The sequence below is a fragment of the Triticum aestivum genome, chromosome 3B (genome assembly GCF_018294505.1).
Source record: "Triticum aestivum cultivar Chinese Spring chromosome 3B, IWGSC CS RefSeq v2.1, whole genome shotgun sequence".
Taxonomy (NCBI): domain Eukaryota; kingdom Viridiplantae; phylum Streptophyta; class Magnoliopsida; order Poales; family Poaceae; genus Triticum; species Triticum aestivum.
In genome coordinates, this window is record NC_057801.1 from 56,425,266 (window position 1) to 56,450,183 (window position 24,918).

A 24,918-nucleotide genomic window follows, 5' to 3' on the forward strand; every position below is an offset into this window, starting at 1 on the left:
TTCTCTTAGAGATTAATCACTTGTCATTACAACTTTTCAAAGCATTTTATATGGAGATGATGTGAGTTGTTGGGAGATGGTTAAGGTAGGCCATGCCTCTTTTATTTCTTACTAGCTAATTCCTCGTTGTGTTACAATTGAAGGCATAAATATTCTAATGGTTCAACAGTAGTCGTGTCTGATATATATATACCATTCTAGATTTTGGTAAGATTTGATTTGAGTATGTGTCGGGGATTGCAAGAAAAAATCTGATTTGGTTGAGATTTTAGTAAGGTTTGATTTGATTTGGGTATGACTAGGGGAAGGCAAGGGAAGTTTTTATTTAGTTGAGATTTTGTTAAGATTTCATTTCATTGAGTTAATGCATGACATAGTTTTGATAAGATTTGATTGAGTTAATGTAAGACATGGTTTCCAGTAAAAAAGGAAAGGAAAGTATTGATCGCATTTAGATTATTTCAAACCAAGGAAGGAGGGCGTGGAGAGATAAAAGCCAACATAGGAGGGAGGAGTGATGTGAGGAGAACGTATCAACTCTCCTTTGATAGTAGAGGATAATAATAATAATAATAATCATAATAATAATAATAATAATAATAATGATGATGATGATAATGATGATGATGATGATGATGATGATGATGATGATGATGATGATGATGATAATAGTAGCGACTAGTGTTTTGTGATTTGTGAAGTTTGTACTATGATTCTTATGATATAAATGAGACACGTATTAGCACGCAAAAAAGTTACTTTGGGCCATCTCCTCACCAAAACCTTTTTAAATCCCTAGTGAAAGACATTGTGAGAAATCAATATTATTAAAAAAATATACACTCCTTTGTTAGCATACCCTACGACGGTAGCTAGTTCAATGAAATGAACTGAAGAATTTGATGACTATTCATAAACACATATCGTACCGTGTGAACCTGTATCTACATATCCTCCCAGGTAACAATGGAACAATCAGCTTGCGTAGGATTAGATATGTTTTTTCATAGTTTGTTAAACAAAACAATCTTCTGGGCATTATTTCTTGTTTTTGACAACCAATTATTTTGGGTAAATCTTCTTACTTTTCTGATAGTACTGTAGAGATTTCAAGATGTTTTCTTAAATTTACCTTTCAGCCATATAGAGTAAAAAATCTTACCATGATTCACTAGTTACAGGGTCCTCCCAAGAGGACAATACTGTACGAAGCATACTCGCTAGTTAATGGGTCCTCCCAAGGGGAAAATTCACGGTAAGCTTTTTTCATTCCATGGATTTGAATGATAAAATCAAGCAGAAAACTATAAGATCAGTATTTCTTCGAGACAAAAAGATTAAGGCAGATTTACCCAGAACAACAAATCATCTCAAGGAACTCATCCAACCTGAATACACAGATCCATAATTGCATCACATAAAAATAACCAAGATCCATTAATGCATAATCACATCACATTAAAAATTAGCCCTAGAATTCATTAACACAGAATTGTATTGTCCTCCGTCTCATAATGTAAGACGTGTTTTTACACTACACTAGTGTCAAAAAACGTCTTACATTATGGGACGGAGGAAGTAGAAGATAAAGCCCATACATCTTTTCTACCAATAGAATTGTACAAGCGAGAATTCAATAGAGGATTATTAAACATGCTGCTCCGGGTCCGGGATGGTCTCTAGAGCGGGCCGCTGTGGCCTGTTGTAGGATCATACTGAATAGTCGGAGGACGAGTACTGCACCTTCTCCTTCCCATTGCTCCCCATGCGTGGCCATCTTCCTCTACAACCCCAACCAAAATTGTCAGTACTACTATGTACTACCCAAACCACCCATTAAAGACAAAACATATTGGCAATCTGAGCAGGACGCTTCCACGAGAACCAGAAACGGAACAACTCGAGCAGAGGAGAGGAGGGCTGACGAGAATCTGGGAATGTCTGGTTAGGAACTTACTACTTAGCACCTCCATTTTTAAGTCACAAAAGACTCGTGTTTCTATCCTTGCCTCTGAGAATTCTGTTAGGAGTAAACCACGGCTCGGCGTGGTGACCGGCGTATCAGTTGACGCAGCGTCGTGTGTGCTGTGACTGTTCGTGCATGCATGTAGTTGGATTAGTTGTCGCGGGTGGTGGCCGAGCCATACGAGTCATACGTGAATTAGTCTAGGCAGTTGATATATGGATGCATGCATGGGCTGTTAGCGTGTTAGCCGGCCAGTAGTGGTTGGATTACTACGTGTGTGCGTGGGTATGTTTTTTGAGGGAAACTGCAGGACTCTGCTGCATATTTTTATTAATTTTCAAATAAAAGAATACAAAATGTCCATGTAAGAGAGAAAAAAACTATACATCAGAACGAAAAAGAAAACCTAGGAAAGGTAAAAAAGAACAAATATACATACATACATACATACATACATACAAGGAAAACAAGCAGCGAAAACACCCAACTGGATCAGCAAGTTATCTGAACATTGCAACCCAATCCGCCATGCCAGAATAATCCTGTCTTCATGCTCTATGAGTGAGCCATTTCATCTCTTCTTTGAATTTGCGCCTGGAAGTATATAGATTTGGGGGAATCTTTTTAAAAATGAAATCATTCCGCGTTGGCCATATTGCCCAGGAGACCAGAATGATGATTTCCAGAGCAAAAGGCAAATTGATAAGATGCTTGAGATGCGCCACTTCTTCCTGAATATTTGTATTCTGGGGTTGCCATGAGGGGCACACATATTGCCAACAGAGCTGGGCATATGGGCATTGGAAGAAGAGATGATCCCTTGTTTCCAGGGAGTGTTGATTACACATAACACAGGTGTAATCCTCAATGAACAAATTTTTCCGGTGCAGCATAGCTCTCGTATTTAATCTGTTAAATATCAAAAGCCAGTAGAAGATTTTGTGCCTTAGTTGACAGCAGGTTTTCCATAACCATTTCACGACTGGAATGGGCTCTGGATAAGTGACTAGCAGCTTATATGTCTTAGAGACGCTGTAAGCATGGGCTCCTTGTGGTAATTGCCAGATATCGTGCTATGAAACTAGGCCAGTATTGTGCAACAGTAATTCCAATTGTTGAAATTGCTCATAAGCTTCTTCTGACAAAGGAACATGAAAGTGTGTAACTAAACCTTCCAAATTGCCCAACCTGTGGAGAGAAATATTCTGATTCGGTGAGAAGGAAAATAGGTGTGGCCATAACTCCCTTTTGGGTAGATCATCCCATATATCTGACCAAAAGGAGAGAGATTTTCCATCCTACAAGGAACAGACCGCAAGGTTCTTGTAATCGGGTAGAAGCTTAAGACAATCCCTCCACCAGAAGGAGCAAGTCTGAGTATTAATTGGCGAGAGTCCCTCTGGATAATATATTTCCCAAACCAAATTGACCCATGGAATGTCTGCATGATTGATGAATTTATGCACCATTTTCATTAGTAAACATTTGTTTTGGAGCCACAGATTTAAGATACCCAAACCACCTTTATTCTTGGGTTGACAGAGCATATCCCATGCGGCTAAAGGTGGGTTTTTCTTTTCAAGGTCTTTTCATCTCCAAAAAATATGCCTTCTATATTTATCAATTTGCTCAATGATACCTTTATAGAGGAGCAAGCAGCTCATGAGAAAAGTTGGCAATGAGGAAAAGACTTCATTGACCATAAGTAGTCTCCCGTCATAACTTAAATACTGAGAGCATGTGGATAGCCTCTTCTGAATCCTCTCAATGAGATACATGAAGTGCTCCAGTTTTGGTTTAGTAAAGCTAAGGGTGTTCCCAAATAGGTAAACGGGAACTTACCAATTGCACAACCCAAGATAGCAGATAGACATTGCATTTGTTCCTCAGCCACATTGATAGGAATCATGTTGGATTTCTGGAAATTGACCTTGAGACCGGAGGCCCTAGAAAAAATGCATAGAAGGTGTTTGAGATGTTCCAGCTGATTGGGGCAAGCAGGCATAATAATCAAAGTATCGTCCGCATATTGAAGAATGGGAAAATCTGGACATGTTTGAAACCGAATGGGTGGCTGAATGAGGTCTCTATGCATTGCATCATTGAGAATAGTTTGTAGGAAATCTGCCGCCAAAACAAAGAGCAAAGGAGAGAGGGGGTCCCCCTGTCTCACCCCTCGTCTGCATAAGAATTGAACTCCAGGAATGCCATTAAGGAGAACAGATGATGTGGCAGAGCCAAGAATCTGCTTGATCCAAGAGCACCAAGTGTCTCCAAAACCTTTTCTCTTAAGAATTGCTAGAATCATACCATGTTCCATCTTATCAAAGGCTTTCTCAAAGTCTAACTTTAGCACAATAGTTGGTTTCTTACTTTTATGGCATTGAAACAGAAACTCATATGCCCAGGCAATACAGTCTTGGATGGTCCTTGTTTTGAGGAACCCATATTGATTAGTATGAACTAATTCCAAAATAATAGACTGCAATCGATTAGCCAGCAGCTTTGTCAAGAGTTTAATAGTGCAACTCAAGAGTGATATTGGTCGGAAGTTGTTGACTCCTGATGCATCAACTTTTTTCGGAATTAGGGTGATGAAGGAACTATTTATGCTTTGAAGACACAAATGTCCTTTATGAAATTGATCACAAAGGTCATAAAAGTCCTGCTTGATGATGGGCCAACACTTCTTGATAAAATCTGTATTAAATCCATCCGGCCCCGGAGATTTGTGAGAAGGGAAGTCTGTAATTACAGCATCAATTTCATCTTTGGTAAATGGGTTTTCCAGGAAAGATAAGTCACTGTGGGCCTGTATAAGATTCAGCAGATCATCAGGAATATCAAAGGAATCGGATTGTCCCAGCCTCTCTTTGAAAGCCGCATGGAGTATTTTAGCCTTTGTCTCATGACCAAAAACCTCCACACCATCAGAGCCAACAAGAGAAGTGATGCAGTTATGTCTGTGCTGAACAGAGGCTAAAGCATGAAATAAATCTGAATTTTCACTGCCTAAGGTTACCCATTTAATCTTCCCTCTTTGCCGCCAATATTCCTTCTGCTGGGAGAGCAGTTTCTCCAAGTGACGCTTGAGAGCCGATCTAAAAGAGGATTCAAAAGGGTATAAATCTCTGGATTGCTCTAAAGTATCCAGCATAGCAATCAGAGCATTGAGTGATAAGATATCCTCTTTAAGATTGGAGAGTGTTTTGGCCCAGTTTTTCAAACTTTTTCTCAAGATTTTCATTTTTGCATTAATCCTCTTTGCTGCATCTGCATAGTGAATACTTTGCTTCCAGACAGACTCAACCAAGGGTAAGAAGCTATGATGATCCATCCACCAATTTTCAAACCGAAACACATTGCTTCTGGGCATAGAATTCTGGATAGAAATAATGCATGGTACATGATCAGAGGTTGTCATTGCCATAGGAAAAGCCATAGTATTTGGATAAGAGATGGTCCAGGCAGTAGATGTGAAAACCCAGTCTAGCTTCTCTAGTAGTGGGCTATCCTGCATGTTGCTCCAAGTATATTTTCTCCCTTTCAATGGGATCTCGATCAACTCCAGTTCGCTAATAACGGCATTAAAGTGCAGCATGTCAGAAATTTTACCACCAGGTTTGTTTCGATCATCAGGGCTCCAAATGAGATTGAAATCTCCCACCAAAAGCCAATCCGCATCATCTGGGATGTGAATGCCCTCTAACCAGCCCAAGAATTCTGTTTTCTTGTCGTCTTGGCATGGAGCATAAACATTTGTTAGAGTCCAACAACTACCACATTTAGTAGATTGCAAACCCACTGAAACTGTATAGCTATTCTGAAATAAAAGTTCCCCTTTGAAGTGAGCAGAGTTCCAAACAGTAAGAATGCCCCCAGACTGACCAATAGAAGGTGTGAAAGCAAAAGCATCAAATCGCGAGGGGCAAAAATTCTGGATAAAAGATATATCAATAGATTCCTTCTTAGTGTCCTGAAAACATACTATGGAACAACCACTTTCAGAAATCTTATTCTGTATATGCAGCCATTTGTCCGGGGAGTTAAGACCTCTAATGTTCCAGTTTAATACTTTCCAGTGTTGTTTATTCATTTGACTGGATTTGATAAAAGAAGGGACCGATTTCTAACTGACCACTGCCCCAATCCCATAGGGAAAAAGTGTCACTAGCAGCTGACAGCACAGGATCAAATCCAAAACAACCAGGAAGATGCAAAATATAAGCATACATCATAGCCTGGATTGGACCAGGCTTGCAAATACCAAGGTACTGAACATATAAACTGGTCCACATAAGGATAGAGATAACATAATACGTCCACATGATCATGTTCAAAGGCAAACTTCTGACAGCGTACTTATAATAGTAAAATAACATAAGAAACTTTTTCAGGAGGGCAGAGGCCCACTCGTTACTTCTTCTTGGGCTGGGCATTCTTGGGGTCATCCACATTCTTCTTAGTTGCCTTCTTTGCTTTCTTTGGCAGTGGCTGATCCTCAGCCAAACCAAACTTATCATAAAGGTTTTTCACAATTTTCTTGTTAAGGGGTGGCTCCACAGCAGAACAAGCCAAGAAATTTTTATCAAAGCATGTTTTTCCCTTGTAACCTTTATGAAGAAGCTTGAGCCTGTCACTCTGTCGTACCTTTGATATAACCATAGGTGTTTTAGCATTCTTCTTGCGAGCATGAACCAGAGAAGTACTGAGCAGCTCAATCTGAACAACTGGTGCAATCTTGGCGGCTTGAGGAGTGGAGAAGCCTCTACTAACTTGCTGACTAGCAGCCTGCAGAAAACATAACGGCGGTGTACTGGTTGGACATGTTGTGGGAAGCACAAATTGCCTAAGAGAACCAGCCGAACAACCATGCTGAAAAATCTCCCACAACTTGGACTGAAGGATGGATCTAGCCCAATCAAAATCCGCTGGTGATAACAGTTTTGCTGTCAAGAAATCCACCCACTGGGCTGGGACAGAAACATATGTCTGAGATGAATCCATGGGACAAAAGAATTGTTCCCATGCTCTTTCCCCTCCTGGGAAACCGAGATCGACAAAGCTAGCTGTGAAAAGTCGTTGTCTGTCCTGGGTTGAACTAGAACTTTGTTAGAAACGAAATTGCCCTGCTGTGCTGCAAAAGGGACCACCAACTCATCTTGCGAAACAACATGATCTTGTGGAGACATCCACGGGACCTCTTTCTCAATGATCTGAACCTTAGACAGATCAGTTACACATGGGACCGATTGAGTAGGAAGAGCAGCATAGTTAACCTGATCCTGGATAATCACCATACCAAGCTGAATATTCTGAATGAACATGTCGTTCTCTTGCTGGATCGGGACTGGTAGTAAATTCCGTGGTAGCACAACATCATTATCAGCGGCCTCTTCTGAGGAGTGGCTAGAAGCAAGACTGATTGTGACAGTTAAGTCACTGTCACTGTCAGCAATTGGAAGATTCAGATCAAAAGGTGCAGCCACCACTTCAGCTCCTGGGATTAATTGATTCTGAATGACAGGATTGAGCATTTCCTGCAACTGTTCAAAATCCATCTCATCCAATTCATGCGGCTGCTGAAGATCATTGAGTTCAAGAAAATCATTGGGCACTGCATTGTGGCCCTGAGCATTAGGCAGTTGATGATGTTCACCATGAATTCCCCAAAAGTGTTGTAGATTTTAACCAAACTAATTGTTCTACGGTTGCGGTACCCACCCCGGCCATAGCTCCACAGGTGGGGGAGCAGGGACCTCCTGTGGGGCAGGCATAGGATGTGGATTCCTCATCCGCTGGCAGGGCACCCAACAAGTTATGTCCTAAGATGATAATCGGAACAGACCATGATTCAGCTTGATTCTTATTGCCCGTGGAGACCATACAACTATGAGGGATTAAGGCAATATCCGCAACAAGCACTTTAACCACAACCCTGGAATAGTCACTAGCCATCTTATCCCACGTTTCAACTCTAGTGAAGTCTTTCAGAGCACCCTGGATGTGTTGGAGTTCCCACAGATCGACAGGAAAAGCAAGCAAAGCCAACCAGCAGACTTGATTATAAGTAAAACTGCGATGATTAATCCCCTCATTATGCTTGACAAAACTAATGCTATGATTTTGAAACATATGTGGGCTGTGATCCACAAGCCAGTCCCTGTCAGCGACAGAATCTAGTTGCACAAAAGCAGTACCAAGGGGACAGCGCTGTGTCATCTCCAACGAGAACTGCAGGTGATCCTCAAGAAAACCACGGAGAAAAGCCCAAACCTGACTGAAGGGAACTTGAGCATGAGGAGCAGGAGTGATGGTGGCAATGGCTACATCCTCATGCTTCGCCGAGACAGGCGCACTGACATGGTACCGGCAATATGCCGGCCAACCAGCCACCTCCATCGCATTGTACCTACCTGGAAGGGAAGGTGTGGGATCGACGGGATAGGCCGCCATGAGCAGGTGCGGCGGCGGCACAGAGGAAGCAGGGGCGGCAATACCAAGCTGGAGGGGGCTAGAATGCGAAGCGGCAAGGGAAAGGGGCTCTGTTTCCTTGGGGCCTTTACCTCCCGTCTCATCCAACAGTTTGCAGGTGAGTGATTATTACCCAAAGAAAAGGATAAAAAATCATGCAGGGGATAACTTGTAGTTGGTATGTCATTTAAATCTTGCGACCGGCCAAGATTGAAATCGGGACATGCCTTGTGTTGCGCTTGCCCAGGGGACAAATTCAGGTCCAAATCGAAACCTCCCTGATTAAAATGGTTAACGTGATTTGTCTGATTTGTGTCCAAAGCTGTATGATTTATCGCCTGTTCAGATGGCCCACGGGTCTTGGGATGATCTTTAGGGACCCAGACTTGCTTGATTTGGAACTGATCTTTTGAAGAGAAAAAAGACTCGCAGTCTCGGCTGATGTGCCCTGGTTTCAGACATTGATGACATCATATTTTATTGTGACAACCCTGTCTAGAGTGGCTGAAAAGTAGACATCTTGGGCAATGCAAACGTCTCCATGGGTGAGATGGTGCAGCAGGCCCGAAAACTTGAGGACCGGGCCGAGCCGATGTGTTGGGCCATTCCAGTCTTTCAAAAACTGATTGTTTTCCTTCCTGAGCCGTGACATTCCTCTGAAGAATAGGCCTATCTAATCTATCAAACACTGAAACCCGTCCTGTCGGCATGTTAACTTTATCCACTGTCACAGACTTAGCAACCAAGTCTTGCTGAATTCGATCAAAAACAGAAGATACTGGCACTGTAGAACCTTTTTCATGAGTGGATGATTTGTCAGGGGCGAATAACTCCCCAATAGCTTCAGAAGATAAGTTTGCAGCTAATAAAATTTTGAGCTCTGCTTCCTCTTCCTTGCTGAGGTAGTCCAAAATCGAGCGAGGATATGTGAGCCTGAAAAACTCCTGTATGGAGAAGAAATCAAAGCCATCAACAAATAGCTTGTATAAATCCTCCTTTTCAGAAGCCGAAAGCTTGTGTATGAAAGATGGGCGCTTGACACTTGCAGACAAAGGGAGATTGACACGGTGTTGCTCTGCTTCGCGATGGAGTGGAGAATCCTTGATATGCAGACCAAGAGGAATGCCATTTGCACCAGTCAGCCCTTTATGACCAAAACCCTGACGATGCTGAGTCATGTTGTCAACGCAAGTGTCTTCTTCTTCCCTACTACAGTCCAGGAACGCAGCTCCTCCGCTTCCCACAATCTGAACTCTCTGATGAAATCAGGACCACCATTGCCCCAAAGGCTGAAATATACCATGAATTCTGAACATTCATAACTTTTAAGGCCATTCACTGCAAAACTCACTTTTTTTGAAAAGACGGAGAATCGAAAAGATCGATCTCGCAGATAGCAAACTCTAAAATCAAATGCAATGCCGCCCAGACATGATCTAAGATACTCACTAACATTTGAACAATCTAGTCTGTGCTTGTGGCGCTTGAAAGAAGCCACGAGAAATAATTCTCGAGCTCCTCTACCAGGAGCGAAGGCCACAGGGGAGTTGAACTTTTGCCATATGAAACACTGAAACTCCATGCTTGAACGAAGATCTAGATCTAGGTTGACATTCAGAGTAGGTTCAGAGCTTTGATCCAACACTTTCTCTCTCACAATCTTTGTGGTGGGGGGTTGAAGGGCCTTGTCTGAGGCCATGGACGATCTTAGATCAACACTTCCTCCCGCCATGGCAATGTAGCATGGGAAGGAAACTTGATCACCAACGGAAATGGATTCATTCTCTCGAAGGAACCGGGCATCAACCACCACTTGTTCATCATCCAGTAAAGCAAGACGGCTAGATTGAGACAGGACAATCTCCCCTTGATGAAAAGGAACCTTCGCCGAGTGCAGATCAGCACGGAATGTTGCCGCCCATCGAGCCAAAACAGAGGCGCCTGTAACCTCCACACGCGCTGCAGCACGGTCGGTCTTTGACATGGCGGCGCAAGGCCCAGGGGCGGGGAGAGGCTGACGCCGCGAGATGGCGAAGGAAGGGAGACTTACCAGGGAAAGGAGGTCCGGCATGGCGGACCCGCCGGCGACGGTAGCCGGGAACGGCTAACTCATCTCGATCGCCTCAATCGCCGATCCAAAAATCCCGCCCCACCGCTGATTGCTTTAGATAGATGCCGAAAAAACTTTGTGCGTGGGTATGTTGCCGGGCTGGTGGTGCGTGCGTGTGTGTATCTCGGGTATAAAAAGCCCTGTGTGTATTGGTTGTGATGTGCGTCCGCAAGAGCCATGTAGCCACCGGAAAGAAAAAAGGATTGGGGCGTTCGTGCGCCCGTGGCGGCGTTCGTGTGCCGCCGGAAAATCTCTCTTGTCCATTGTTCTTCTTCTTTCACCTCCGTTCGAATGAGAGGAGAGGTAGCTAGAGGGCTGCGGTTCCAACAAATTCATGCATCACTGGCTAGATACATTTTCTTCTAAATTCATTCTCATCCAAGTTTCTTTTTTGCATATAGATTACCATAAATCTTGTAAAACACACATGTGTTAGGATTACATTTATGGTACATTTTAATTTCTTGGCTGGAATTACCAATGGCCAGCTACCTCTACAAAATAGCCTGATCCATAACTTGGACTGTAATAACAACTTGTCTATCTATGGTATAAGTATCCATTATTCATAAGCATCCATTCCTTAGAGAATTGCATACATGGACCTAGCGAAGATAATTTGTCCACGTGACGAATCAGGGTGTTCTGTAGAAGTAGCAGTTGATAAATCCAGGCAAGAAATAAAAGCTTATTTGAAGTTATAGTACTGCTAATCTATACGAAAAAGAAACACACAAGCGCAAGTAAATTTAGAACAAAATACATCTTGCTCTAGCGGTGATGAATTCATAGTCAAGAACAGAAAAACGAGAACTCTGGGACTTTAAAAGGAGTTGCTAGTTGGCAAGTTTCTCACTGGGCATTGCCTGACTATCCTGGTCAGGCCTCCTCTCCTCCGCCTAAGTTGTTTTCTTCCGTGGGGGCAGAACCGACGCTTTCTGTTCAGGTTGCCATTTTGTCTCCTCTTTTTGTTTGGTTGGGCAGTGGATGCTAGTAGTAGTAGTAACAAGTTTGGTTGGAGTTGATGCAGAATCCTCGTTTCTTGGTCGAAACTCTGGTAGATGCCTGCCCGGCAGAACAAGGGGAAGGAGAAGATGCGCTGCACGGATTTGTTGTTCGAGGATTCAGTACAGTCCTACAAGAGGCCCCGGCAGCCTGCTCCAGAGCAGGTATAAGTATAATACTTTATTAGATTGTGGTTGTAGGAATTTGCTAGTAGATAAGTTGTATGGGATTTATCTTCTTCAATGCAGTTCCGTGTTAATGTATTCTAGAGAAGGTTTTCCTATGATATGATTGTGTATTAATGGATTAGCATAGGACATGTCTCTGTGATGCGATTCTACATCAATGCGTTAGAGTTGGGCTCAATTTCTTGTGAGGATGATATGTTGTTCTTGGTAAATCTGGCTTAATTTATTTCTCTGGACTACAAATCTTACATATTTCTGCTAGTTATGATTCAGCTCCGTGGAATGCAAAAAAGGCTTACCATGAATCATCATCTTGGACTCAGAGGTTGTGGCCATAGCCGGCTGCACAACAACTCCTTTTCGTGTAGTCCTTTTTTGCATTCATGGTAAGCCTTTTTTGCATTCCGCGTAGCCGAATCATAAAATCTAGCAGAAATATGTAAGATTTGTAGTCTAGAGAAAGAAATTAAGGAAGATTTACCAAGAATAACAGATCATCCTCACAAGCAATTTAGCCCAACTCGAAGGCATTGATGCAGAATTGCATCACAGAGACAACTTAGTCCTATGCTAATCCATTAATTCACAATCATATCACAGAAAAACTAACCCTAGAATCCATTAATATGGAACTGCATCGAAGAAGATAAATCCCATATAGATTATCTAGAAGCAGAATCCTACAACCACAATCTGATAAAGTATTATATTTATACCTACTCTGGAGCTAGCTGCAGGGGCCTCTTGTAGGACCGTACTAAATCCTCAAACAGTGAATCCGTGCAGCGCATCTTCTACTTCCCTTGTTCTGCTAGGCAGCCATCTACTAGAGTTTCGACCAAGAAACGAGGATCCTGCATCAACTCCAAGCGAACTTGTTACTAGTGCTACTACTATCCAGTACCAAGGCAAACAAAAAGAGGAGACAAAATGGCAACCTGAATAGAAAGCATAGGTTCTGCCCCCACGGAAGACAACAACTTGGGCCAAGGAGAGGAGGGCTAAGCAGGATAATCCGGCAATGCCTGGTGAGAAACTTGCCGCCTAGCATCTCCTTTTAAAGTCCCAGAACTCTCATCTTTATGTTCTTGACTATGAATTCATCACCACCAGAGCGAGATGTATTTTTTTCTAAATTTAGTTGCACTTGTATGTTTCATTTTCGTATAGATTAGTAGTGTTGTAACTTCTGATAAGCTTTTATTTCTTGCCTGGAATTATCAATAGCTACTTCTACAGAACACCCTGATTTGTGACGTGGACAAAATGTCTTTACCAGGTACATGTATCCAATTCTCAAAAGAACGGATATTTCTAAATAATGGATACTTCTACCATAGATAGACAACTTGTTATTACAGTCCAAGTCATGGATCGGGCTATTTTGTGGAGGTAGCTAGCCGTTGGTAATTCCAGCCAAGAAATTAAAATCTACCATAAGTGTAATCCTAACGCATGCATGTGTGTTTTACAAGATTTGTGCTAATCTATATGCAAAAAAGAAACACGGGTGAGAACAAATTTAGAAGAAAATGTATCTAGCTGGCGGTGATGCATGAATTCCTAGAGGCAAGGATAGAAACATGAGTCTTTTGGGACTTTTAAAAGGAGGTGCTAGGCAGTAAGTTCCCTACCACACATTCCCGGATTCTCTTCAGCCCTCCTCTGCTCTGCTCGAGTTGTTCTCTTTCTTGTCCTCGTGGAAGCTTTTTGTTGAGATTGACAATTTCTTTTGTCTTTAAAGGATGGTTTGGGTAGTACGTATTCTATAGTACTCCCTCCATTCCGAATTACTTGTCTTGAATTTGTCTAGATACATATGTATCTAGACTCATTTTAGTGCTAGATACATCCGTATCTAGACAAATCTAAGACAAGTAATTTGGAACGGAGGGAGTAGTACTGACAATTTTGGTTGGGGTTTTAGAGGAAGATGGCTACGTAGGGGAGCAACGGGAAGGAGAAGTGCACTGCATTTACTCATCCTCTGATGATTCAGTACGGTCCCGCAAGAGGCCCCGGCGGCCCGCTCCGGAGACCATCTCGGACCCAAAGCAGCAGGTTTAATAATCCATTATTGAATCGTCGCTTGTACAATTCTGCTGGTAGAAAAGATGTATGGGCTTTATCTTTAGCAATGCCATTCTATGTTAATGGATTCTAGGGCTATTTTTTATGTGATGTGATTATGTATTAATGGATCTAGGTTATTTGTCTGTGATGCAATTATGTACCTGTGGATTCGGGTTGGCTAAGTTACTTGAGATGATTTGTTGTCCTAGGTAAATCTGCCTTAATTTTTTTGTCTCGGAAGAAATACGGATCTTACAGATTTCTGCTAGATTTTATCATTTGAATATGTGGAATGAAAATAGCTTACCATGAATTTTCATCCAATCCCTGAACTAGTTAACATATGAGGGAAAACAGTTCACAAAACAAATACACCAAAAATCCCGTTTCAGTATTTGGGTCCATGATTGACAGAAACTTACACCGGAATTCCATGTACTGCCTCATGATTGGGCGTAGAGGTGGTGTCACCATCCTCAAGCGCTATGTTGCTGGAAGCGGCCGAAATCACTGTTTTGACCCTTTTCACAACCTTTAGCATGATCTGACCATGGTTTCAAAAACATTCACGATCTATCCTTTTTCCTACCGGCATCGTCCTTGGCGGTAGGGTATAACTGCCTGCTGCCAGGAACCTTGGCGGTTGGATGTTGGTCAATGTCGATGGTGTCGTCAGGCTGTGCTAACGTGGAGGAGTGCCTACCGCCAAACTCCTTGGCGGTTGGCAATTATATCCTACCTCAAGGGTCGATGTTGGTAGGCCCCCGAGAGTTAAGTGGCTGACGTGACGGCTTGTGGGTCACTTACCCACCCATTCACTCGAGTTCATCTTGTTTGTTCATCTAGGAATAGAGAGGATACTCCTCTCTCTTCCTCTCCACTCCCCCCTTGGATCTCCTCTGTTTGGGCACCGTTTTGTCGGTCTTGGATTTGAAACAAAGAGGAAGGTAGGCCTTCAATCCCTCCAAATAGTTTTTGTCAAATCATATAGTTGTGATGCATTATTTGGCACTAGGTGGACCCTAGTTCATCAAGTTGTTTGAATTATTTGATTTTAAATTTGTTTAGAACAGATATATAGTAATAGAGGTGTGTGAATGAATGTATGGGTAGATTTTATGGATATGTTGTACTTGTAGTTAATTATATCCCTTTGTATGGATGAACAAATTGTATGGATATGTTGGATTTGGTTTTTTTTAATTTGTATGGATAGATGCATATTGAAATTAGTGGATGAATGCATATGTATTGATGAACAAGTTTTTTTTTGTTGTATATGTGGATATATGGAAATTTGATGAATGGATGTATGTGTATGTATGGATATATGGATATGATATTTATGCATAATATGTTGTGAATTGATACATATAGGTTGTAAATTTTTTTCAATGTTTCCAATGTATATGGGCATATATATATTCAATTCATATGTATGAATGATGTTGTCAAATATGGATGTTGTGAAATAATTCATTATATATGTCATTTGTGTTAGGATGGGTGAGGCTGCGGACGGTGATCGTTCGTATGTTTGGCTTGACCCTGCTTTCGACAAAGGGTATCATGGGTGTTTTACCGAGAATGGACAGGAAACAAGCTTTGGCATCATCGTATTCATGTTATTGTATTTTTTTAAAGTTGAAGGTTCTGACATATTTGTGCCATTATGACACATGTTGCCAATAGTGTGAATGAGGGGTCACACCAAGACATGCCAGTTGGCATACAACGAGCGGTTTGAGCCTTATTTCGAGAGAGCTAGCCTCCTACCGTTTGTTCTACAGTTCAAGTGTGTACCACCGGTGGTGAACCATACTACTCTCACAGCCCGCTGGATTGTTAGAGGATGGAGATACACAGTCTCCACCTTCCTTTTGGGGAGATGACAGTCACCCTGGAGGACTTCGCGATGATTATTGGTCTTCCGCTCCACAGCGAGCCTCTCATTGGATGAGTGTGCAACAAGTTCTGGTGTGAGAGGGTTATCGGTCTCATCGGCGATTGCTCCCCCTCTCTTACCGCCAGGGGAAAGATGGAAACCCGGGCATCCGGTGTCCCATTCAAGTGAGAACAGGTCGGGATGCCCACAAGGTGTGTACAACGAGACGGTGGAGCAATACGTGCAGGCGTACCTGTGGTATCTCCTATCCTAGGTACTTTTTGTAGATTACTCTGGTGATGTTGCGTTCTGGATGTATCTTGACTTCCTGGTCGACTAGGACCAGAAGTACAGCTGGGGGTTCTCTGGTCTTGCCTACTTGTACTGTTAGGTAACAAGTTATTGCAATAATTCTTTATGGATGTATTTATGTTTTTAGGAATTGATGGAAGCTAATGATGAACTAGTTCTTGTTGGCAGCTCGACGAGGTGTGTATGAAAACCAGCGACAAACCCGCTATGGGCAGATGTACTTGGGACCTCTCAGTATTGATGTGGGAGCGGTTGCCGGTTGGACGTCCTGAAAAAAAGGACGCCAGGTGGCCTTTGGAAGGCCTTGAGGGATAAGAATCCAATTTTTTGACTACCCACTTTGGCTTTCGCTTGGTCAAAATGTTCGGAGGAAAGCAAGAGGCCTTGTACAAGAGGTTCATCAATGAGATGGACAATCTCAAACACAATCAGGTATAGCATTTTGTAAAAAAAATTATAACCACTTTCCCGGAAGGCGTCGAAACACGGAACCAACTCTTATGCAGGTTAACTGGATGCCATATTGGATAGTGTAGGATTTTCGACTGAATGCTATGTGTACGAGGGACAGAAATATTTGGTGGATTAGGTGCCCCATCATATGCATCTACACTGTCGAGTGACACCTACCACATTATGTGGCATTGCAATTCAATAGGAGGCAACGCACCCCACAGGAGGAAGCTATAGAGGGTGTCATGGCCCCGAAGACCATGGGTGGTGGTGCCACGATCCATGGCTCCCTCCAAATCCAGTGGTCGGCATCGAGAACCAGCCGCTACCGCCAAACTTGGACTTGCCCATTGCTCGGTGATGGTGTGCAGAGAGGAGAGTAGATGAGAGGGTCGGCGACAGTTTGTGGATAGGAGATGAGAGGCAGGGATGGGGTTGGCCAGCAGCGCCTCCCTGCTTAAATAGCCGGGGCAGGCGGACCGATGCCGATTCGATGCGGCGCAGTGGCCGGAGTAGGCTTCTCAGTCGTCGCGTGAGCATTGAAGCGTCAGCACCCTCCCATGCGGTCACATCCGTCTGGCCGCCATTCATGATGTATAGTCACCTCTGCAGCAAGGCAACATGAATGCACGAAGATGGTTTTTGAGCTGAACGCATAGGGAAAACTATGCACTAGTAAAAAACAGGGGTTTGGTTCAGGCCTTCCCAGCCCATTAGTCCCGGTTCTGCCATGAACCGGGACCCATGGGGGGCATACGTCCCGGTTCGAGCGCCCAGGCGGCCGATCGGGCCTCGTGGGGCATTGGTCCCGGTTCGTCTGGGCCCATTTGTCCCGGTTCCAGGCACGAACCGGGACCAATGGCCCTCGCTCCTGGCCCAGAACCATTGGTCCTAGTTCGTGCCTAGAACCGGGACAAAAGGGGGGCCTTTAGTCCCGGTTCCAGCCACGAACCAGGACCAATGAGGTGGCTATATATACCCCATCGTCGCGGCAGAGCACTTCATGCTGCTCTGTTTTTTCTGACCGGTGAGGGGAGAGCTTTGTAGTTCTCTAGCTCACCTGATCCTATGCACATGAGGTGTTCGATGAAATGCCCGAGCCACACTAGTTAAGCTTTCTCCTCTCGAAACTCGTCCTCCGAGCTCCATTTTCCCCGAGATTTGTCTCGGTTTAGTGGTCCATCACGTCCCGTCTCCGTCTTCACCGCCGTCGATCGCCCGCGCCGATCTCGTGCCGGCACCACCGTGATGAGCCTCTTGTTCTTATCTTCTTTATGAAAGAAAAAAATTCTTACTATAGATAGATACTTGTCTAATTTTCTTACTTTTATTATTGCTTGTTATTATATAGTGCGATGGTTTTGGTATCCGCCCCCATCGGCCCTCGTCCTGTATATGATTCGGATGTGGTATATATTATCTTTTATAACTATTTGGTTCATTTATTGTTTATGACAATTATGCCGACCAACGTGACATAGATTTTATTTATCTAGGAGGTATGTGAACCGGAAATTCCAACCGACCTTATTGTCGAGAGGTTAAATTTAGTTGAAGAAGAAAACAATTACTTAAAGGAAAAAATAAAAAACTAAGGAGGAGAAGATGATTTGGAGTTGCATGTTGCGGATGTCGTCGATGATCACAAGATCAAGATGGATGCAATGTGGTTCAAGATTAGAAAGATTAGAAAATATGCCATTCATATCGAGGCTTTGTATCATTATGCCGTTGGATCAATTGTTACCTTGGTTGTGATTATGATCGCATTTGTTATTGCATTGAAAGGTTTTATATAGTTTCAATGTATGGTTTAATTAGATGCTCTAGAAAGCTATATGTTGTTCAATGAGAACTATGTATGTACTTTGGTTTTAATATGATGATGAACTTCTATTAATTTATTAATTTGGTCACTTATCTATCCATGTGAATCTGTAATGGTTTTTGACACACATAATTATATATAATGCACGGAGATGAACCGGCAATGGATGTGCGGTGACAGATACACCTCCGAGTACATTAAGGGCGTGCATGATTTTCTCGAAGTGGCTGAGGCAAACAAGCAGAATGGTTTTATGTGTTGTCCATGCCTTAAATGTGGGAATACGAAGTCTTACTCTGACCGGAAAATCCTTCACACCCACCTGCTTTACAATGGCTTCATGCCACACTATAATGTTTGGACGAGGCATGAAGAAATAGGGGTTATGATGGAAGACGGCGAAGAAGAAGAGGACGATGACAACTATGTGCCTCATGAATACGGTGATGCTGCAACGGGGGAAGCTGCTGAAGATCAATAGGAACCAGATGATGTGCCCAATGATGCTGCAATGGGGGAAGCTGCTGAAGATCAAGAGGAACCAGACGATGTGCCTGATGATGATGATCTCCGCCGGGTCATTGTCGATGCAAGGACGCAATGCGGAAGTCAAAAGGAAAAGCTGAAGTTCGATCGCATGTTAGAGGATAACAAAAAAGGGTTGTACCCCAATTGCAAAGATGGCAACACAAAGCTCGGTACCGTACTGGAATTGCTGCAGTGGAAGGCAGAGAATGTTGTGCCTGACAAAGGATTTGAGAAGCTACTGAAAATATTGAAGAAGAAGCTTCCAAAGGATAACGAATTGCCCGACAGTACATATGCAGCAAAGAAGGTCATATGCCCTCTAGGATTGGGGGTGCAGAAGATACATGCATGCCCTAATGACTGCATCCTCTACTGCGGTGCGTACAAGGATCTGAACGCATGCCCAGTATGCAGTGCATTGTGGTACAAGATCAAACGAGATGACCCTGGTGATGTTGACGGCGAGCCCCCCAGGAAGAGGGTTACTGCGAAGGTGATGCGGTATGGTCCTATAATACCACGGTTGAAACGTCTGTTCAGAAACGAAGAGCATGCCAAGTTGATGCGATGGCACAGTGAGGACCGTAACAAAGACGGGAAGTCAAGAGCACCCGCTGACGGGTCACAGTGGAGAAAAATCGAGAGAAAGTACTGGACTAAGTTTACAGGTGACCCAAGGAACGTATGGTTTGGTTTAAGCGCGGATGGCATTAATCCTTTCGGGGAGCAGAGCAGCAATCACAACACCTGGCCCGTGACTCTATGTATGTATAACCTTCCTCCTTGGATGTGCATGAAGCGGAAGTTTATTATGATGCCAGTTCTCATCCAAGGCCCTAAGCAACCCGGCAACGACATTGATGTGTACCTAAGGCCATTAGTTGAAGAACTTTTACAGCTGTGGAACGGAAACGGTGTACGTACATGCGATGAGCACAAACAGAAGGAATTTAACCTGCACGCGCTGCTATTTGTAACCATCAATGATTGGCCCGCTCTCAGTAATCTTTCAGGATAGACAAACAAGGGATACCACTCATGCACGCACTGTATAGATGACACTGAAAGTATATACCTGGACAAATGCAGGAAGAATGTGTACCTGGGCCATCATCGATTTCTTCCGACCAACCATCAATGTCGAAAGAAAGGCAAGCATTTCAAAGGCGAGGCAGATCACCGGAAGAAGTCCACCATGCATACCGGTGATCACGAACTTGCTATGGTTAATGATTTACACGTAATCTTTGGAAAGGGTTTTATTCATATTGATTGGATCTATCCCTCTACATCATGTCATCTTGCTTAAGACATTACTCCGTTCTTGTTAACTTAATACACTAGATGCATGCTGGATATAGCGGTCGATGTGTGGAGTAAGAGTAGTAGATGCAGGCAGGAGTCGCTCTACTTCTCACGGACATGATGCCTATATTCATGATCATTGCCTCAGATATCGCCACAACATTGCGTTTTTCTATCAATTGCTCAATAATAATTTGTTTACCCATCGTATGCATTCTTTCAGGAGAGAAGCCTCTAGTGAAAACTATAGCTCCGGGGTCTATGAAACAATGTGACTAGTAAACATAATAAGATGCAAACGAGGCAAAGCTATGAACGGGTCGATGATCGGCTTTGCTTATATTGACACATCCATGCTCAGTGTTTTACCTTTGAGGCGTCACTGAGAGCTTATTCCCACATTGAACTTAGGTGAAAACCCCAAGACCTACTAATTGGAGACACCAACTTTGTGAAGGATGGCCTACTACTATTTTTTAGTGTGACCGTTAAACTGACAATGCCTTGTGTTCTTTTCAGTGACGGCATTATCCACACAACCAAAACATTTATCACTAGATCTATGAGGAAATATGTTTTCACAATGTATTTAAGGCCAGTTCTTTTGCTAGCTTCTAGAATAAGCTGGAATAAGCTGCCCCCTATCCAGCTTATACTAGAAGCCCAACCAAATTTATTTTTTAGAAGCCTACTAATTAAGATCTGACTAGTAGGCTTCTAAAAAATATTTTTGGTTGGGCTTCTAGAATAAGCTGGGTAGGGGGTAGCTTATTCTAGAAGCCCAAAAAAGGCACCAAAAAAACTGGCCCTTTTTGGGTGTTGTAAATATTTTTTTATAAAGTTGGTAACACTTAAAACATTTTGTCTTAATAAAAGACTAAGTGACTTTGTGCAGATGAGAGTAAAGTTTGTAAGATTTTATTTGGGATGGTGCAAGGAACCTTTTCTGCATGAGATATCTCTTACCGTCAATTCACATCTTGTATCCTCCTTCATGTCTCTATAAGGGATATTAAATATTCGAGACTTCAGTGTAGGTTCTTGAAAAGATTCACATTTTTAGCAAGTTTGTCCTTTCCGATAAAAAGAACATTTCTAGAAATTTAGTCTATTGAGGGACTATCAAGAAAAACTTGCATACACTTTCCTAAAATATCCAATGGGTCTATTTAAGCCTGCCTAACCCTAAATCCCCACCCATGCCTTCCACTTCCCTCCTCCGCCTCCGCCGCCGGCCCTCTCACACAACCCTCAATTCTCTCTAGAGATTATAATCACCGTATGGTCTCTACTTCTTTGCTGATTCCATACCTTGACACCATTAGGCGCCATACCGATGGTCCGGTGACAACCTCGCAAGATGACCGCCTCCTACCGCCCGTTGTCAATTTGTTGCGAGTTGTAAGCCTTGACCCATTCCTCCTAGTTTGAGCTTTGAGCTTCACAAGAATCCATGGCACAAGCCACCGGATCTAGATAGATGGAAACACTCTCAAAACACATTGCTTCCCGTCATCGTTGCTCTCTAGATCTAATATGGGCATCGATGGATGCCCATGGTGTAGATCTCACGACAAAGATGGATCATGATATTCGACCTGATTCCCGCAGATCTGGGAGACCAGGCACGACATATAAGGTACCTTATTAGCAAATCCAATAAGTGTTAGCAAAATCATCCATTGAGAAGATATCTCACAAGTTTAACAGGGGGTGATTGCTATATAATCATCGCTCACTAGAGCTATGGTGGACCTGAAGTGAATCCCCATTGCATAAATATAACGATGGAAATGGCCCAGCTGGATCAACTCAAGGCCACAAGATCAAGCATGATAGATGAGGTATTTAATTAACGAGTCCTACAACATTCCCAAATCATGCATTGAAAAAAAATAAGTTCGTCCTAGTTTTGTGATGAGGCAATCACATGCCACCATATCTTTATATGGCAACGTCCTCGGTTTTCATTATTGTGTAAATCTAACGATGACAATGGATCGTGATGACTGACTAGATGGGCTAAAAAATATGAAATAGATAATGATAGATCATGTACCTAGCTACTTATTACTCCCTCCATCCTATAATATAAGATGTTACTACAGGCATTGTGCTCACATATTGGTCGTAATAACATCTTATATTATGGGAGAAAGGGAGTAGATCATAGATGCATTCGAAAAATCATGCCTTTTAAAACGTAAAAGAAACGGTACCGCTCAGCAGTTTGATTGAGATAAATTATGTCATTTACAAGTCAGATCTGCGGGAGTATCCAGGGGTAGAGCACCTTGAGCCAAGATTAGGAAAGTCGGGTATTGGCTTTTTTTCAGATGAGCACCCTTCTAAAATATTTATATTAACGTGTCTGATTGGTTTATGCTGAGTGAGTATAGATCAATCTCCTTTTTCTTAGAGATTAATCACTTGTCATTACAACTTTTCAAAGCATTTTATATGGAGATGATGTGAGTTGTTGGGAGATGGTTAAGGTAGGCCATGCCTCTTTTATTTCTTACTAGCTAATTCCTTGTTGTGTTACAATTGAAGGCATAAGTATTCTAATGGTTCAACAGTAGTCGTGTCTGATATATATATATATACCATTCTAGATTTTGGTAAGATTTGATTTGAGTATGTGTCGGGGATTGCAAGAAAAAATTTGATTTAGTTGAGATTTTAGTAAGGTTTTATTTGATTTGGGTATGACTAGGGGAAGGCAAGGGAAGTTTTTATTTAGTTAAGATTTTGGTAAGATTTCATTTCATTGAGTTAATGCATGACATAGTTTTGATAAGATTTGATTGAGTTAATGTAAGACATGGTTTCCAGTAAAAAAAGGAAAGGAAAGTATTGATCGCATTTAGATTATTTCAAACCAAGGAAGGAGGGCGTGGAGAGATAAAAGCCAACATAGGAGGGAGGAGTGATGTGAGGAGAACGTATCAACTCTCCTTTAATAGTAGAGGATAATAATAATAATGATGATGATGATAGTAGCGACTAGTGTTTTGTGATTTGTGAAGTTTGTACTATGATTCTTATGATATAAATGAGACACGTATTAGCATGCAAAAAAGTTACTTTGGGCCATCTCCTCACCAAAACCTTTTTAAATCCCTAGTGAAAGACATTGTGAGAAATCAATATTATTAATAAAATATATACTCCTTTGTTAGCATACCCTACGACGGTAGCTAGTTCAATGGAATGAACTGAAGAATTTGATGACTATTCATAAACACATATCGTACCGTGTGAACCTGTATCTACATACCCTCCCAGGTAAAAATGGAACAATCAGCTTGCGTAGGATTAGATATATTTTTTTCATAGTTTGTTAAACAAAACAATCTTCTGGGCATTATTTCTTGTTTTTGACAACCAATTATTTTGGGTAAATCTTCTTACTTTTCTGATAGTACTGTAGAGATTTCAAGATGTTTTCTTAAATTTACCTTTCAGCCATATAGAGTAAAAAATCTTACCATGATTCACTAGTTACAGTTTCCTCCCAAGAGGACAATACTGTACGAAGCATACTCGCTAGTTAACGGGTCCTCCCAAGGGGAAAATTCACGTTAAGCTTTTTTCATTCCATGGATTTGAATGATAAAATCAAGCAGAAATCTGTAAGATCAGTATTTCTTCGAGACAAAAAGATTAAGGCAGATTTACCCAGAACTACAAATCATCTCAAGGAACTCATCCAACCTGAATACACAGATCCATAATTGCATCACATAAAAATAACCAAGATCCATTAATGCATAATCACATCACATTAAAAATTAGCCCTAGAATCCATTAACACAGAATTGTATCGTCCTCCGTCTCATAATGTAAGACGTGTTTTTACACTACACTATTGTCAAAAAACGTCTTACATTATGGGACGGAGGAAGTAGAAGATAAAGCCCATACATCTTTTCTACCAATAGAATTGTACAAGCGAGAATTCAATAGAGGATTATTAAACATGCTGCTCCGGGTCCGGGATGGTCTCTAGAGCGGGCCGTTGTGGCCTCTTGTAGGATCGTACTGAATAGTCGGAGAACGAGTACTGCATCTTCTCCTTCCCATTGCTCCCCATGCGTGGCCATCTTCCTCTACAACCCCAACCAAAATTGTCAGTACTACTATGTACTACCCAAACCACCCATTACAGACAAAACATATTGGCAATCTGAGCAGAACGCTTCCACGAGAACCAGAAACGGAACAACTCGAGCAGAGGAGAGGAGGGCTGACGAGAATCTGGGAATGTCTGGTTAGGAACTTACTACTTAGCACCTCCATTTTTAAGTCACAAAAGACTCGTGTTTCTATCCTTGCCTCTGAGAATTCTGTTAGGAGTAAACCACGGCTCGGCGTGGTGACCGGCGTATCAGTTGACGCAGCGTCGTGTGTGCTGTGACTGTTCGTGCATGCATGTAGTTGGATTAGTTGTCCCAGGTGGTGGCCGAGCCATACGAGTCATACGTGAATTAGTCTAGGCAGTTGATATATGGATGCATGCATGGGCTGTTAGCGTGTTAGCCGGCCAGTAGTGGTTGGATTACTACGTATGTGCGTGGGTATGTTGCCGGGCTGGTGGTGCGTGTGTGTGTGTATCTCGGGTATAAAAAGCCCTGTGTGTATTGGTTGTGATGTGCGTCGGGCAAGAGCTATGTAGCCACCGGAAAGAAAAAAGGATTGGGGCGTTCGTGCGCCCGTGGCGGTGTTCGTGCGCAGGTCGGAAAATCTCTCTTGTCCATTGTTCTTCTTCTTCCACCTCCGTTCGAGTGA

The 24,918-nt window shown here is 42.5% G+C and overlaps 1 long non-coding RNA gene across 1 annotated transcript; it reads right to left on the reverse strand.

The window, feature by feature from the left end:
* Positions 1-1,557: 1,557 nt before the first annotated feature.
* LOC123064719 (uncharacterized) lies at positions 1,558-10,637 on the reverse strand. Its single transcript, XR_006430778.1, has 2 exons — positions 10,491-10,637; positions 1,558-1,783 (listed from the first exon to the last, which is right to left on the reverse strand). It is a non-coding gene; the product is annotated as an uncharacterized lncRNA (long non-coding RNA).
* Between the last annotated feature and the right edge of the window lie 14,281 nt (positions 10,638-24,918).